This window comes from Magallana gigas, chromosome 1 (genome assembly GCF_963853765.1).
Source record: "Magallana gigas chromosome 1, xbMagGiga1.1, whole genome shotgun sequence".
NCBI classification, from domain to species: domain Eukaryota; kingdom Metazoa; phylum Mollusca; class Bivalvia; order Ostreida; family Ostreidae; genus Magallana; species Magallana gigas.
The window spans coordinates 66,960,777-66,980,247 of record NC_088853.1 but is presented as its reverse complement, the minus strand read 5'-3'; the positions used below and the strand labels follow the sequence as shown (position 1 = coordinate 66,980,247).

General features: G+C 31.3%; 1 protein-coding gene across 1 annotated transcript in view; it reads right to left on the bottom strand.

Annotated features, from left to right (window-relative positions):
- LOC109618231 (scavenger receptor class F member 1-like) overlaps positions 1-19,471 on the bottom strand; it is a 248,321-nt gene that overhangs the window by 60,326 nt on the left and 168,524 nt on the right. The gene's annotated exons all lie outside the window — the stretch shown is intronic.

The window sequence follows — 19,471 nt, the reverse complement described above, 5'->3', positions numbered from 1 at the left end:
GGTAGTGTCGTCTATGAGGTTCATTTTGTATAATTTTTCCCAACTTTATAACCGTTATATTTATTTATGTTTACCTCTGACCAATTTATATGTATATTTTAATGTTATTTTTGTCCTCATGTACCATATGTTTGAAATAGTTTTTAACGATTAAATGAACTGAACTGAACTGCAAAGGTGAAACCGTTTTATTAGTGAGACTTAAAACTGTAACACATAACATGTGTAATATCGTCCTAGTATGTTTTCTTTTTCCTTACAACATATATTTTCCATCTATCGTTCTTTGCCTTTTAGCCTTGCCCTTTTTTAGTTAAAGAAAAAAACCTCATAACGATTACAATAAATCAATGACTGAAATATCTTAGAAACAGGTGCGTGCAGGAACAATGTACACAAACCATAATTAACCAGACAAGACATGAATTTCATAATTCTTTTTGATAGATAATAAAATTCTGTTGATTCATACTTCATTTATTTAACTTGAAAACCAGCATGTATTAAGAGTCATTCCAAGTGAAAAAGTATCAAACTTCATAAAACGTAACACAAAGGACGTGTTATTACACGTTACTACACAATATTTAATTGATTTATTAAACAAAAATTCACATTAAAGGATATTTCACAGAAGTGCATTAAAGAAACAATGCTTGACATATAGTTTGGGCGGTGCGTTTTAAGAATACCAAGAAAAGTGTGATATCGGCGTTGTTCTTCCTAAAGTCACTCTCATTGCAGGCACATAGCATCGTTTTTCAAAGTTGGTGAGGGGCAAAATCATCAAAAAAAACTTGACGAGCAAAAAAAACCCCAAAACAAACAAACAAAAAGGGGTTTTCAAGATCATAAAAATTATCCGGGGGGGGGGGGGGGGGGGGGTTGGGTGTGGGATAGGGGAGTGGGGGCATATCCTTAACACTTCATATAACAATAATATTGCTGTTAGTTTCCTTCCTTTCAATTACATTTTATACATCAACCCCCCCCCCCCCCCCCAAAAAAAAGTTGGAGGCCGACCCATTTTAATTCACTTTTTTGCATCTTAAATAAAACACAATGTTTGCTGCGAGGAAGAGTGAGGGAGGGGGTGTGCAGGCCCTACTACCCCCTCCCCCCCGGCCTCATCCTCTGATGATACGTCCATGCATTGAGATGATGCAACCTAGTTGTCTCTGAAAATATATTAAACAGTTTTGTCCAGTGGCTCTGGTTATTTAATAAGCAGTTGAAAATTCTATTGCCATGATATTTAGCGATTTGGTTCCATCCTTTTACATGTATTTTACAAGGGAATCAAGAAAAATACATATATAGAATCATTATATTGAACGAGAACAATTGGTTTATATAACAACATTTAAAAGATGGAAATAAACCGATACAAGCAGGCACTTAACAGATGTTTACTGTCATCATCTTATTAAAAGATGGAAATAAACCGATACAAGTGCGCAATAAAGAGATGCTTACTGTCATCATCTTATTAAAAGAAAGAAATGTGCACTGTTGTTAGTAATTAACTGTGAAATATTGTAACTTTTAATTTGTGTTATGAAAGTATGACAATGTTTTGATGCATTTTGTTTGTTCTAAATGACAACATCCGTAGAACAATAATATGCTATTTATTTCATAAATGTTAAATTTAAATATATATTTATAAACAGCCCTCTCACAGATCGTTATTTACTATATTTTTTTCTAGTTATGTCAAAAAATATACAGTTTTTTCCCATCATTGAAGCAGGCTCTCTCTCTCTCTCTCTCTCTCTCTCTCTCTCTCTCTCTCTCTCTCTCTCTCTCTCCTTTGATTAAAAACTCCTAACACTTACTATAAAGTAATGATTAAACAATCACCGAAGACGTTTATTCAGCACACTTTTATTGAATGTTAGATATTTATCGATATCTCAGACGCGGGTATGTTGATAATCAATGTACACAAACCATAATTAACTAGACAAGATATGAATATCATTATTTTTATTTAATTGATAATAGCATTCTGTTGATTCCTACTACGCTTTGTAATCTTGAGAACCTACGTGTAAATGTATTAGAAGTCATTCCAAGTGCAAAATTATTAAACTTCATAAAACAAAACAAAAGGACGTGTTATTACATGTTTATCTACATCGAACAGACGGAAACAACTGTAGGAGAAGAAAATTCCAGCTAAAACTGAATCAAGCATATGTAAAATAGATGTTTATTGTCATCATAGCTCTTTCTACAAAAAAAAAATTAAAAAAAATTACATTGTTCATCGTTTACTTCCGAGACTTCACTCAAATTCTATCGTCTCTCGATGCTTCTCTCTGTTTGTTAGTAAATTGAATTTGATATTTTACAAAAATTTAAATGCACTTGAATGTGATGTTTTACATAAGTGATTAAAAGAAAGAATGCTTGACAAATAATTGGGACGTTTTAAATTAGGTACGTGTATACTAGTTAAGTGTTTAAAAGAAAGAATGCTTGAGAAATAATTGGGAAGTTTTAAATTAGGTACATGTATACTAGTTAAGTGTTTAAAAGAAAGAATGCTTGACAAATAATTGGGAAGTTTTAAATTAGGTACATGTATACTAGTTAAGTGTTTAAAAGAAAGAATGTTTGACATATTATTTGGACGGTGTAGGGTCGTCTTTTAAAGTTTGTGTGTGTGTGTAGGGGGTGGGGTGAGACTCATCCAAAAACAATTATTAGGGGGGGGGGGGTAGTGTACCTTTAACTTCACTGATTATTTCCTTATTTTCAATTTAATTTTTTTACATGGCTCCATAAAAGTGGGGGCCAACTCTATGTTAATTAATTTTTTTGGATGTAAATTTAAGAAAATTAAGAAAAATCTTTGCTGCGCAATAAAGTGGGGGGGGGGGGGAGGCAGGTCCCCTGGGTCTTGATGTAACGTGCCTGGGTGTGTATTAGGTACATGTGTACTAATTACTGTTCTCAGTAAAGTCAATCCCATTGAGATGCTGTTATTTGTTTCTCTCTTAAGATATGTATCACAATTTTATCCAGTGGCTTTAATTTAAAAAAAAATTCTTTCAAGTCCTAAGATGATAAAATAATTGTATAAACAGGATGAATGGCGATTTTGTTCCTACTTCGCCTACTACTATACCTTATGTATTAAACGTAGAAGTCAACTTAAGTTTGTAATTATCAAATTCCACAAGAGAAATTAGTTTGAAAAACAACATTTGAAAGACGAATGTAGTCTTGAGGGAAAAAAAAATTCTGCAATGTTTTTTATTTCACACATTTTAGCATAAGTATCGGTTTTACAAGCGTTAAACAAAAATTCGGATCAAGCAGCTTTAAGAAATCTAAATAGGAATATATGCATTGTTCTCTGTAATGCCATTTGAATTGAGATAACGTAATATTTTATTTGGTAATCTGTCTCCATAAGTGTAGTGGATGTAAAACAACAATGCGCTAATGCTAATATTTAAATCTTTTGATTTAGAATAACATCTGTGTCATCTGTTTCAATTAATTCTTTTAAAACGTTGAATTGTCTCATGTATCTAAAACAGGGCACATGGTTATATCGTATTGGGTTATCTATACGTGTCACACCATGTAGAATCACACATAAGGGGGCCGTGATGGGTGTAAAACAGGGTCGTGATTTTAAAGCGGTGAAAGAAATAAATTCATCGAGTATTCAAAGACTTAGTATGTTTAATTAAAATCGATTTTGATAACGATAGTATCGCAAGGAAGACAGTGAGCATTGATAAACTACCTCTAGTAACATGGGAGTTAAGATATCTTTGGAAAAACTCAAACACTTCAAATATATGCAGGTGGGCTAGGCGCACCGTATTTTAGGGTATTTTATTAATAATTACAAATCCTACAGCAGAACGTCTAAGTTTTATCATCCAAAATCATTCCATGAGAATAGAAAATCTACATTTATAAAAAAAAAACCATCTCACGTGTATCAATTGAGGAGTATTTGATTGAAAAGCCGATGTGGCGTAGGGGGCTGTGATTTTGTGATGAAGGGGGGCTGTGACTCGATCTTCGTTATTTTACAAACATATATTATTTAGTTTATATGCCAGTCTTTGAAATGTATTTTTAGATAATTGTATTGTGCTTTAATTGATACCAAATGTTTAGCTCTAAGATATCCAGTTCGCAGCTAAAACGATGTTTCCGGTTTCTTAAAACAAGTCACCTTAAGAAGCATATTTAAACCATATAGAAACTTGTCGAGAAGTCTCATATATGCATTTAATCAGCTTTCATTCTGTAGTAGAAAAAAATTAAATTTGTAATGACGACCACCTCCCTGCCTGGAATCTTTCAAAAATAACTGAGAAACCTATAATAAAATATATAAAAACTTAAAGATCTGGTCTACAAATGTGTGTGGGAGTAAGGAAGATCGTTTTAAACATTATATGCATTATCACATATGCATCCATTTTTGCCCTGACCTAAAGTCAAAATCCACACTTAAGGGGACATGAAAATTAAAATTTCAGTATAGGACTTTTTGGTAAACATAATTATCATAGTCAGTTTTTTTTTTACAGATGTGTGAGAATGGAGAGAAATTTTTTTAAAAACATTATATGCATTTACACTATATTGCCACCCCCCCCCCCCTCAATGTCCTGAACCCCTGACACAGGGGCCATGCATTTCTCAATTTAGGTAGAGAAGTTAGTGGACATCATAACCATGTCTTTAGTTTTTTGCCCACATGTGGGGAGCCTGAACTTCAGACACAGGGGTCATGGATTTCACAATTTTTGTAGAGAGCCTCATGGACATCATAATCATGCATTTAGTTTTTAACAAATACATATAGAAGTAGAGAAGAAGATTTTCTAAGATTAAATACATTTAAATTATATGGCCATTTCGTCCCCACCCTGGAGTCAGAAACCCTGACCCAGGGATCATGAATTTCACAATTTCGGTACAGGACCTCATGGACATCATAACCAGGCAACCAGTTTTTAACTAATATATGTGGGAGTAAAGAAGATTTTCTAAAATTTAATACATTTTTACTATATGGTCAATTTGGCCGAACCCTAGAGCAAGAATCCCTGACCCAGGGGCCATGAACACAATTTTGCTAGAGGGCTTCATGGACATAATAACTATGAGACCATTTTTTTTTCCTCACATGTGTGGGAGTAGACAAGAAGATTTTTGATTTTTTTTTTGCATATTTGGCCCCACCTGTGGCGCCCAGAGGTGGTAGAGCCATGAATTTCACAATTTATGTTCCTCTTACCATATAGATGCCTCACACCAACAATGGTGACAATCAGTCTTGTAGTTTTTAAGAAGAAGTTAATAAAGTAAAATTGTTAACGCAGACGGACGATGCACGACGACGGACAAAAACGGATAGCAATAGGTTACCTGAGGTTTACTCATACAAATACAAAAGAATTCATATAAAATAAGTGGAAGCCGAGAGAGGTCACAGGTGCTTGAGGACAGGATCGACCCCCCTCTCCTTCCACCCCCCACCTCTCAGTAAATACACCCCCGGGACTTTATTTTTCTTTTGTTATTTAATTATCCTTTTATGACATATTACTAATCGAATTTATACATTCAATGCCCAAAATTACCTAAAACATTTTTTTATTGTATCAGACCCTCTACATATAGATTCTGAACAACTAAGTAACTCACTGATTTTATGATCAAATGATGCAAACAAAAAAGAGTGAAGACAGAATCTGTGTAAGACTGGGTAGAAAAGCATATAAACAACAGTGCTGAAGTCTGACCATTCCATTGTGGACATTATTGTGATATTCGGCTATTTGTGTGATATTGTTTATGTGTGAAATTATATCGGAGAGCACATACAGGAGACTGTCATAAAAAAGACATCAAGAATGCCTTAAAGATTTCCGTGATATATTGTAATATGACCAGTGACCTTGCAGGGCTTAATTGTGAACTATATGGTTTGAACTTCGCTCATTGTGAACTTTTGTCCAAGTCCATCTGTGCATGCATGTTGTGATCAAACTGCATTCAAGTTTATCAATCTGCAGCAACAAATCATCACCGATTGGTTGAGTACTATTTGTCAAGTTTCATTATGGTTTGTTCATCAATTTTGTGTTTATTTTTGAAATTTATAAAATGTGCAAAATTTTAAAGTTGATAATTTTAACTTGTGTCCTTTATCTCTAATTTTGCTGCAACTGTTTAAGTTAAACATCTTTGTTAATCACCTGTAGAAGTTATTTGTAAATTGATTAAAAAGCATTGTACATGTATGAATAACTCATTATTAAATGATTATAAGTGTTTATTAATTGTTTTTATGTTGTAATATCTTAAAGTTGCTATGTTTATCTGTAAGCTTGCGGCAACTGTTTGTCGCAAATTTGCAGCAAACTCTCTGCAAAATTGACGTTGCATTAAAATTTTGTACAAATTAACGTCATTTTATTAATTAATGGGCCTTATATTCTGATTTAAGTTGTTAAATATTAAAATTATCTGGAATTAATTTAATTTCTTCCTAGGTATATCTATTTTTCCTTATTTTTATTGTTTTTATATGGTTATTTATATTTCCGTGCATGTTTGAATAGTTTGATTGTTTACAATGTACATATAGTTTTGAGTCATTACGTATTTTGCCATGCATATCCTGCAAAATGTTTAAAAATGCAATGTTGAGGTACATGTATGTTATACAACTAATATTTCGGTTGTTGTGAAGGTAACGAGAGAATTTCCTTTCAAGTGTATAAAAATGTGAAATACGATTTTTCTATCCATTATTTTTTTCAGTAAAGCTTTAAATTGCAATTATTACCAACATATTTTCTATATACTGTAGCTTTTTTAAAGAACTTTCTTATCTGGAAAATTAATTGCAATGCTTATGATTGCTTGAAGTAATTACTGTTTTCTCTCAAGTGCACATTTGTTGTAAATCCAAGCTAGTCAAATTAGAAACCTTGTACATATAACATTTTGTTAGCCAGTTTATTTATATGTGTTATGGTATTACAGATTTATTGATTTACACAGTTGTCTGGTGTTTTTTTCCCCTAAAATCTTCTTAGTTCACAGTTATCAGCGAGTGCAAGGAAACAGAATTTTAGACGTTCAATTTTTAAAAACACTGCTATATAATATTTGGAGAATAATATGTCTACAACAAGTAAAAAACAAATGGGTAAACCATATTGGTATGAAATAAGTAAATTATTTAGATATAAAGATAAGTATTGCTATTACTTCATATTTTAAAATAATGAATTTGATTACTTGAAATGAGAATTATATTGAGTAAATAAATAACAAGTATTTATATACATTTTAGTAATTGCAAAAAAAAAGTAAATAGTGGGTAATAAATTTGTTTATTACAAGTAATTAAATTACCTATAACGAACAATATTAGATAAACTAATGAAAATAAATGAATTTAATTACTTGAAATGAGAATTATATTGAGTAAAAAAAAAACATATTTATATACATTTTAGTAATTGCAAAAAAGTAAATAGTCTACTACAAGTAATTCAATTACTTATAACAAAATGATTTTGATTACTTAAAATAAGTATTAAATTGAGTAAATAAATAACCAATCTGTATATACATTTAAGTAATTGCAGAAATGATGAGTAAAATAAATCATATGTAATTGTATTAGTGGTATTTACTAATTACGATTCCAATTACTAAACGAGATTGCCTTTTACTTGCTATTCTACCTAATTGTATTACTTAATATTTATAGTTTTTCTAAATTCAAATTCTTATTTTAAAAATGTATAGTAAAACTTTTTTTTAGAGTGAACGTGCTTTTTGCTTGATTCGACACCCGGTATTGTCATAGGGACGGCCTTAAACTGTTAAACTCATTATAAAAGATCACCGTCTTTCGTTTTATATTCCAATAACTATTTAAACTGCCATTCAACGAATATATTTTCATTACTTCACTTACTTTTTCAAAAACGTGCTCATGATCATGCATGAGATGGTGCATGCATTGGCCTTGGGTGTTGAGACTCGATTCATTCACTTATATTCGTCCTCTGTTTAGCCGTGGATATTCCAAAAGTAAACACTCCATTGACAATCATTCTTTTACCTTGTGCACTGCCTTATTCCCTTATTTTCAATCATTTTACCATCTCGGTGATGTCAGACAACATGGCAGCATCGAATGTGAAAATTGGCGGCTAGCCATTGATCGGCCAATTAACGCGCGCGTAGCGTAAAATTGAAACAAAAGTTTAAGTACAAACAAACACTGAACAGCATACGAAAAATTCTTCAATCTTCATGATTCAACATCAAGCGGTTTAGACACTATTATACCCTTTTGAAAGCAAAGGAGATATATGCCATTTCTGAAAAGCTAGACACTTTTAAATTTCCTATTGTATTGCCCAACCTGTCTGTGTGCAAACTCTCTCTCTCTCTCTCTCTCTCTCTCTCTCTCTCTCTCTCTCATAATATACTTATATAGTAAGTCTTTTTTTGCTTTAAGTATATGATAGTTCTTTATCATAAGAAATATCAGTAAAGGAATAACTTAGTAAATCATGTTAAGTATATGATAGTTCCTTATCATAACAAATATCAATAAAGGAATTACTTAGTAAATCATGTTTAGTTTTTAGTAAATGATTGTCCCTTTTTCATAACAATAATCGGTAAAAAGGAATTACTTAGTACTTAGTAAAACATTTCTACACATTAAGTAAATGTAAGTAAAATGTTTTTATTTAGTAATTGACATGAAGTTCAGTAATTGTTTTAAATTTGTAAGTAAATGTTAAGTAATTACCTATTACTTATAAATATGATTTTAAGTAAAAAATGATTACTAAGTAAAAAATTTTTTAGAGTGGACAAATTTGTGTGTATATTTTAATGTTATTTTGTTCCTCATTTTTTACCATATGTTTGAATTGGTTTTGAGCGAATAAATGAACTGAACTGCAAAGGTGAAACCATTTTATTAGTGAGACTTAAAACTTTAACACATTACATGTGTAACATCATCTTAGTATGTTTTCTTTTTCCTTACAACATATATTTTTCATCTATCATTCTTTACCTTTTAGCATTGCCCTTTTTTTAGTTAAAAAAACCCCAACTCATAACGATTACTATAAATCAATGACTGAAATATCTTAGACACAGGTGCGTGCAGGAACAATGTACACAAACGATAATTACATAACTAGACAAATTATGAATTCTTTTTAATTTATAATTAAATTCTTTTGATTCATATTTCGTTTAGTAAACTTGAAAACCAAGATGTAATAAGAGTCATTCAAGTGCACAATTATCAAACTTCATAAAACATAACACAAAGGACATGTTATTACACGTTAGCGCGCAATATTCAATTGATTATAATAAACAAAAATTCACATTAAAGGGTATTCCACAGAAGTGCATTTAAGAAAGAATGCTTGACAAATAGTTTGTGCGGTGCGTTTTAAGAATACCAAGAGAAGTGTGATATCGGCGTTGTTCTTCTTTAAGTCCCTCTCATTGCACGCACATAGCATCGTTTTTGAAAGCTGGGGAGGGGCAAAATCATGTTTTTAAAACTTGACAAGCAAAATAAAAAAACAAAAAGGGGTAACTTTTCCAGATCATGAAAATCATCCGGGGGGTTGGGGGTGGGGTAGGAAGGGGGAGCATATCTTTAACTTCATATAACAGCAATCTTGTTGTTAGTTTCCTTCCTTTCAATTCCATTTTATACATCCTCCCCAAAAAAGTGGGAGGCCGACTGCATTTTAATTTACTTTTTTGCATCTTAAATAAAACACAATGTTTGCAGGAGTAGGATGTGTGCAGGACAAACTGGCCCCTCCCCCGGACGCCACGTCCCTCCATTAAGATGATGCAACTTGGTTGTCTCTGAAAATTCGTATTTTTAACAGTTTTGTCCAGCGGCTTTGGTTATTTATTAAGCAGTTAAAAATTATATTACCATAATATTTGGCGATTTGTTCCATCTTCTTACATATATTTTAGGAGGGAATCAATAAAAGTATTGAATCATTATATGCAACGAGAACAATTGGTTTATATACCAACATTTAAAAGACGGAAATAAACCGATAAATGCACGCAATAAGCAGATGCTTACTGTCATCATCTTATTAAAAGAGAGAAATGCGCACTGTTGTTAGTAATTAACGGTGAAATAATGTAACTTTTAATTTGTATTATAAAAGTATGACAATGTTTTGATGGATTTTGTTTGTTTGCTCTAAAGACAATATCCGTAGAACAGTAATATGCTATTTATTTGATATACGTTAAATTTAAATACATATTTATAAACAGCACTGTCACAAATCATTATTTCGGATATTGTTTTCTAGTTATGTCATACAATTATACAGTTATTTCCCATAACTGATGCAGTCTCTCTCTCTCTCTCTCTCTCTCTCTCATTTGATTAAATAACTCCTAACACTCACTATAAAGTAATGATTGAAAAATCACCAAAGACGTTTCTTTGATGATCTTAGACTCTGGTACGTTAGGGAACAATATAAACAAACAATATTAAACTAGACAGGATATGAGTTTCATTATTTTTATTTATTTGATATTAACATTCTTTTGATCCCTACTAGTAATTTCTTAGTAAATGTATCGGGAGTCATTCCAAGTGCAACATTATTAAACTTTATAAAACAGAACACAAAGGAGGTGTTATTACATGTTTATCTACATTGAACAGACGGAAACGTCTGTAGGAAAAGAAATTCCGGCTAAAACTGATTCAACTATATGTAAAATAGATGTTTATTGTCATCAGAGCACTTTCTACAAATAAAATGAAAGGAGGAAAAACCTGCATTGCTCATTGTTTACTTCCGAGACTTCACATGAAAATATTATCTTCTCTCGATGCTTTTCTCTGTTTGTTAGTTATTAAATTAGATTTTTTACCAAAAAAATGCACTTAAAATGAATATTTTACATAAGTATTTGAAAGAAAGAAAGCTTGACAGATGATTGGGACGGTGTGTATTAGGTATGCATACTAGTTAAGTGTTTTAAAGAAAGAATGCTTGACAACTAATTGGGAAGGTGTGTATAAGGCACATGCATGCTAGTTTAGTGTTTAAAAGAAAGAATGCTTGAAGGTGTAAGGAAGGTAGGATCGTTTTTGAAAAGGGGGGAGGGGCGATTCATTCAAGAAAATCTTGACAAGCAAAAAAACAAAAGGGGGAAAAGGGGGGGGGGGTTTACCATAATTTCAATTTCACTGATTATTTCCTTATTTTCAATTCAATTTTTACATGTTCCTATAAAGGTGGGGGGGGGGGGTAACTCCATGTTAATTAAAGTTTTTGTGTAAATTTAAGAAAATCTTTGCTGCGCAATAAATTGTGTGTGGGTGGGGCCCCCCTTGATGCATCGTGCCTGGGTGTGTGTTAGGTACATGTATATTAACTACTGTTCCCAGTGAATTCAATCCCACTGAGATACTATAACTTGTTTCTCTTTTAAAATATATATAACAATTTATTCATTAGCTTTGATTTAAAAAAAAAGTTTCAAGTCCTAAGATGATGAAATAAAATTCTATACACAGGATGAATGGCGATTTTGTTCCTATTTCGCCCACTCTCATGTATCATACGTAGAAGTCAACTTAAGTTTGTAATTATCAAATTCCATACGAAAAATTGTTATGAAAAACAACATTTGAAAGACGAAAGTAGCCGTGAGGAAAAAAAATTATCCGCTAAAAATGACGGAAGCACGAATTAAACAGACGTTTACTATCGTCATTTGTTCTCTCCTAGATAACATCACTGACCGGTTTTTACTTCCGGGGCTTCATTAAAAATATTTCTTCTTTCAACACCTTTCATTTTTTATAAGTATAATATATTGATTTTAAAAATACTAAACAAAGATACATTTAAACAATAGTTCTGTGAAGATGACATGGGGAAGGAATCGTGAGAAATACTAGAGAATGTGAATGTAAAAGCTGCATAGTCCGGGTTTTTTGGGGTTACGTTTATTCAACATTATAAATAAGACAACCTTAAAAAATATTATTGAAGAATTTTGAATTTGATTTGCCAAAATAATATAACCTTTATTTATAGCGATATGAAAGTTCTAATACAATCATATCTGCTTCACGTCACGGGCACATTCTAATATGAGGCGAAATAAAACGATATCATACCTTTTTATGCTGTTTGTTTTGTAAACAAATCTTTTACATTATTTTATTTTAACATGACTTAAATAATCGGAAAAACTACTGGAATGCCTTTTATTCCACACATTCTTAGCATAAAACAATCGTTTTACAAGCGAACATAAAATTTGATATAAAATCGAAACAAGCAGCTTTATGAAATCTTAATAGGACATTAAGCGCTGTTCTTAGTAATGTTATTTGAATTGAGATGATGTAAATTTTCATGTGGTTAACTGTCTACATAAGTGTAGTGGGTGTAAAATAACAATATGCTAATGCTAATATTAAATCTTTTGATTTAGAATAACATCTGTGTCATCTGTTGTACTTAATTCTTTGAAAACGTTCAATTGTCATATGTATCTAAAACACCTTTTGTTTTGACAAATCAGAATTGCGTTATTCGTTGTGTTAAGAGTTTTAAAATCATGAAAATCATCCGCGGGGTTGGGGTGCGGTAAGGGGATTTGGGAGTAGGGGTGCAGAGCATATCTTTAACTTAATATAACAATTATATTGCTGTTAGTTCAATAACATTTAAACAGACTTTATTAAATCTCTTACTAAAAAAAAAATATTAGCAAAAATTTGAGACTGTGCTGTGTTAATAAAGTGAATAAATAAAGTGAATAAAAGAGAACAAGGCACATCGTGGCAGTAATTAACGGTGAAATGATGAAACTTTTAATTTTTGTAATGAGAGTAAATTAACAATGTTTTGATTCATTTATTGTTCTAAGTGACACCATTCGAAAAGCAGTAGTGCATGTAAGCATTTTGATAGACGTTACATTTAAATACATATTTATAATCAGCACTATCACAAATCGGTATTTCTTAGACTTTTTTTCTAGATATGTTTAAAAAAATACAGTTATATCCCATAACCAGAGCAGGATATAAAGTCAAAACCTGCAATAAGCAAGATTGTCATTAAAAAGAGAGAAAACAGACCTGTTTAAATATCAAATTCTACATTTTTTTGTGTTTTCGATTAAATTCACATTAGCATATTCTGAAACAATATGAAATAATGTTATAAAAACATACAAAAGTAAAAAAGAGAAACACGCCAGACCCATACATTTCTTGCAGACATTTGTACATTGTACGTTACATTTGATTCCGTTATTTTTCTGATAATATTGACCCTTTGAAATTTAAAAGCTTTCTGTTGCTAACACAAAGAAATAGAGTTGCATGCATGGTTTTTCACATACCGTGTCATTTAATATGGTAATATTTATTAGTTATAGGAGAACATGAGGTCTGTTAGCTACCTCATTTAACCTCCATTGAGAAACCTTTACTGCTCAATGCGGTTTCAGAAAAGAAATATGTGATTGATGTGTTAACTCGATGCAACCTGGTAATGTTCTTTAAAGGTTTTTTTATTGGTTGCAAACATTGTTGTTGTTGCATATTAACGTCACAGTGAAAAGTGTTCATCCACAGACATCAGCAATAAACACTTATCATATTGCTATACATTGTCGTTTAGTTGAAGGGGAGGTACAGATGTCACTGTGTTGATATAAGACATATCTCATCCCATCTCATCTCATCTCTCTCTCTCTCTCTCTCTCTCTCTCTCTCTCTCTCTCTCTCTCTCTCTCTCTCTCTCTCTGATTGTAACGCAACAGTAAAAAGAGTTCATCTACAGGCATCATTAAACGCTAATCTTGTTAGTGTATTTAGACATTTTTTTGACGGAGAGATACAGATATCACTGTGTATATGTGAGACTCCTTTCGTCTGCTCTAAGAGTAGTATTTGTACTTGTCCAAGGTGATTATTTTTTTTTTATGATCCACTGAAAAATTTTAAAATTCGGTAAACATTGCGTTGTGTCTAAAATATTCAAAACTTTCACAATAATATGTTTTGATATTGATTTGCAATAAAATGCAATTATTAGCATCTTGTTTATGGTTCATATACTTCAAAAACACATTAAACCATCAAAATAAATGCTGATTAAAAAAAAGACCAAAAAACTTTCAAAAAAATAAATTCTGACGGCAGTGAAATTAGTAATAGTTATTTATCAGAGAGTGCAAATTTTTATTAAAAATATGATGCCGTTAACTTGTGTCTTGCTTACTTTGGTTGTATTAATGCCAAGTCTGATGACGGGATGTAAGTACAAGAATTACTAACTTGGTTTTTTCTGCTTTACCTTTGATCGCACGAATGTTCATTTTTTTTCTACATTTGCAAACAAGTGATTTTTCTCATTTTTTTTTTAAATTAAGGTGTGTTTTCTTTAAAAAACTGTTATAAAATACTCTCTTTTTCTAAGTTTACCATATTAACAGTATGTCTTAAATTACCCCATAACACTTATGAACGACAATATCTTTTTAGAACATAGATTAAAAAATCCTTAAGTGAAGTTGTTGTATTGTTTTCCTTTTTAAATTAAAAAAAAATGGTAAAATGGTATATTTTGTGAGTGTTAAATTTGGCTGGTACCGTTTTTATATCATGATTTGTTTGTTATCATTTAACAAAATAATTAACAATATATGTCTAAGCTACATTATGCTCTAATTAAACCAAATCTTAGCACATTTAAGATATTACTGTTAAATGAAAATTGTTAATGAGATTTTTTTTACTTTTGAACCCAAAGATAACCTAGCGTATAAAAAACCGACTTGGCAGACACTTGACAAGTATTCGTCGGACAAGGCAGTGGATGGACTGTATACTAATCTATCAGCAATTGGAAACCAGTGCGCCGTATCTTTTGCCTCGTCTGAAGTCACGTGGTTAGTTGATTTAGAGACAATAAACAGTATCAGTAAGATTGTATTATACCACGTGACAGAGGGATCTACACTTGGTAAGCTCATTTCACTTTTATAAATTGTTTCTTTCTTTCTACTTACGAGTCTTTTTTTAACAAATATTAAAGATAGCACACGCAACCAACTGGATAATTCATAAATAAACATTAAATCTGTACTTAAAAAAAATTATTACTACAATGATTTTCTTTTGAGTTTTTTGTTTTGTTATGATATCAATTTTGGAAACAGTGAAAGGTATACATTTCACACAGATTTGGGCGTTTTTGTGGTCCAGATAAAATCTTAATGACTTCATTCCCATGTTTTATGATTCAGAAAACTTTTGCGGGATTGAGTGACACACAGAAACAGCATATAAAACACATCAAATTGATAATTTCATCTTTTTTATTCCTGTTTCTGTATTTGCTACTTTCTAATAGTTTGCATAATGCTTCAATGGATAAGACTAGTTCTTTTTTTCAAATTTTACGTTTGATATTCTCACCTATGCTACTACGTTTTACCAAAAATTTTAGGTTAAGAACCTATCTGAATTTTTTAAAAATTTCGTAAAGATTAACGAGTTTCTGTCATTGTTTTCTGTATTAATTTGATTGTTTTGAACATCAAATGTAAGAAACAATGTTTAACGCAATTTCTTTTTCATTTGGACGGGAAACATTAAGAATTATGTCATTAAAATTTATTTTTACATCGATGAATACATAAAAATCTATTTTTTTTTAAATCTTCAATATCAATGGTTATTGCAGTTCTTTAAAAGATACTATGAGATGATTCCATAGTGTACATTGATACCTACATTCGCATTAATACTTTACTTTTTTGTTTCGTTTTGTTTTTTGTTTTGTTTGTTTGTTTGTTTGTTTGTTTGTTTGTTTGTTTGTTTGTTTTTGTTTTTTTTTTTTACTGAAGTTTATTTTACCAATGCATAAAAAGGAGTTGATATGTATCAAACTCAACCAACAAGAAAGATGGAGTCCTGTGTTATCACGACACCAACTACACGGTATCAACCATTACGTCTAGGATAGCCATTGAGTGTATTTCCCAAGGCCGCTATGTGATATTCTACAACACAAGAGAAGGGAACTTGTCATTGAAAATTGGCTATTCTGATAAAGTGGAGATTAGTTTATGTGAAGTTGAAGTAAATGGTAATATTTATTATCTTTATATTTTTTCATATTATCCTTCATCTTTATGACTAAAAAGGTATATCTTACTTCTGTTTCTATCTTTTGCAAAAACAAAACAAAATTTAAAAAAATCGGAACTGTGTCTTTTTAAAGTAATCAATATATAAAAGAATAAAAAATGTCATCATTACATCAGATATCAAGCAATCATTATATGATCATATTCTTTGAAAAATCATACATGTAATTTCAATTCATGTGTAGCTAATATGACACATTTTGTAAATACTGGACGATTCTATATTTATGTATGCATCATCTCTCTGTACTGTCTTTGTTTTATTTTATAACAACAAGGATGTCCTTTGGGATTCTATGGCGGGGATTGCTTAAAGACTTGCCCAGTTAATTGTCACCATTGTAACTACGAATCTGGAAAATGTCTCGGAGGCTGTCGCCGTGGTTTTTTCGGACACTTTTGTAATTCTTATGAACGAAGTGAGTTAGTTTAATTGTTTTTTAATGAATTTTTTTTAACTGCTATAAGCCAGCTTTCATTCACGTGAGAAAAATTTTCTTGCAATCTTCGTCGATGCAAAAAATTTCTCGCCCCGAATCACTTATTGTCTTATGGTTGTTTTAGCAAAACAGATATTAGAAAGGCTTGTTCGCAAAAATAAGTCGCAGCGTACTATTAATGTTTGGTAAATCGCAAATGAATGTCGTCCTGCATAAAAGTTGTTGGGTTACCGAAATTGAAATAGCATTGTAAAATAATTAATTTTTGTTTGAAATGTACCATCTTACTAAAAATGGCGGAAACATAGTTCGTATCGTGCAAAAAAAGTTGTCTGCGTGAAGTAACTAACGTAAAAATAAACGTATTAATCTGCCATACGTGACGTTTGAAATTTGTGATATCATACCATTTAAGCCATCATTTGATCATTTTAATAAACAATTAATGGCTGATAATTAAACTGTAACGAATTAACGTAATAGCTTCCAAATTTACAAATATGAGGCAATTTACGCTTTATAATCTGCGAAGCAGATTATAAAAAGGCGTAAATTGCTCAAACCCAGGTTATACGAGTATAACTTGGGTAGATATTGAGGTCATTCCTTATAATTTAATTTTCTGTAATTTGCTGTACAAATTGAGTCCGTTTTACTTTTAAAAATGATATTAATCTGTTCAAAATTCAAACGTCACGTCAAGCGGATTAGTACGTTTTTGACGTTGGTGCATTGTGACGTGTCTTGTGACATGCAAACCAGGTTATACAAATTTAACTTAATTTTTCTATCCAATCAAATGCCGCGTTACAACCAGAATTAAATTATTTCATGATAAACAACATTTTTTAATTTTTTTAGATATTATAAAAGTGAAATATCCTATTTCATATGAAAAGTGTCCTAAGGTTCATATCAATAACACATTGTTATGTTTTTCCTATCCAGTTAATTTGGCATTACATCGCCCGACTTTTCAACTACATACACTGTTTGACGGACAACCAAGTTCCAGACTCGTTGATGGTAAAAAGAGTAATCTGAGTATATACAACGGTCAATGGACCTCTACTAAAAACGGCCAAACGTTTGTAATGTGGAGGGTGGATTAAGAAAAACTTCGTCGCATTGAACGTATTGTTGTTTACTCCAGAACGGATAACAGAATATGGGGTGAGATAAATAAACCTGTTATATTTCTCTTTGCATTAAAGGTATGAATTATATATACACATAAACAAATGAATATTCATATATTATAATTTTGCCTTTCATTGTATGGTTTAAATATATTCTTTTGACAAATGAAGATAACAAATTTTCAAAAAGATTACTAGGATTTTCAATCATTGTTTCGAACACCACTAACCACAAAGATGGCGTCATTTGTTTTCACGACCAAATATACAACAAAAATACAATACCATCGGTCGTGGATATTCTCTGTTCTGTCGTTGGACGCTGTGTTATATATTACAATGAGAGACTACCAGGAGTCACATACCATGCAGAACATAGTCAATATGCTTTTTCTGACCTCTGCGAAGTAGAAGTTTACGGTACATAATGATGATATCAATAAAGCAGAACGTGCATTCTGTATTTACATTTAAACTAGATAATTTGTAATGTTTATTTTCAGGTTGTCCTATAGTCCAGAGTAGGTTTCAAAACGAGGCCTGCAGACTCATGTGTCTCGAAATGTGTAGGAAGGGTGAGTATATACCCTTGCTTTATCGCAGTTATTCTGTCTGCAGTTGTAAATAAAATATTTTTAAGTGTAATACTATAGTATATCTTAAAAAAGATATTTGCATTATAAATAAAAACAAATCATTAAAATACACAAAAACAGATAAAACGAACTTAAAAAAAATTAAAGTACTTTGGAATCATTTAAGTTTGGTTGGCCAAATTGTGTGGATTCCTTAAAAATTACAAATTTGGAAAAGAGATAATTTCTTGTTTTATCTTAGACCAACAAAATCAAAAAAAATTGTATAACCCTACAAATTAATTCAACATGAGCCATAAAATCTGTGCCATCAGTTTCATATTTAAATATTCTACTGGAAAGGGACATTGATGGCAATATTACAACATCAGTTTGTGAAAAACGCGATGACTTAAACTATATATCAATATACTTCATCACCTGTATATGGAGTTCTCGTATCTTAGTTACTGCGATACGCAAAGACATGCTCTTGGAATGAACAGTTTCTACATATAAGACGAGGCAATCTACTGTCAAACAGGTTGATAAAACAGATCTATCAACAGTCTCAATTGAATTCATTATTTTATATAACCAACGCTTTGTAATACAAACGATGCAAACAAATATAAAATAATCTGGTGTTTTAGAATGTCTTGATCGCCTTAGAAGGATATAAAAAATACTCCACAGACTGTAACAAATGATTCAGCAGGGTCAACATACTATACACTGTCCAAAGTGTTTTCTGCCACCATTGTTCGGTTGATATTTCGATAAAAATAATTACTTTTGTGTTCAGACTAGGTTCATCAACTGATATGAAAATGCCCAGATTATGTCTTGAAACGTCCCTTCTTTCGCTTCAGGGTTCAATATTTAACCCGAATGATATCTTTGATATTGTGCGAGGTATTCAGTGTGAGTTCCAAATGGTGAAACGATGTAAACATATAACATTACAAATCTTCGTAAGAAATTTGTTTTCGTTCATGAAAGTTTATTCGTCAATAAAGATACACGTATC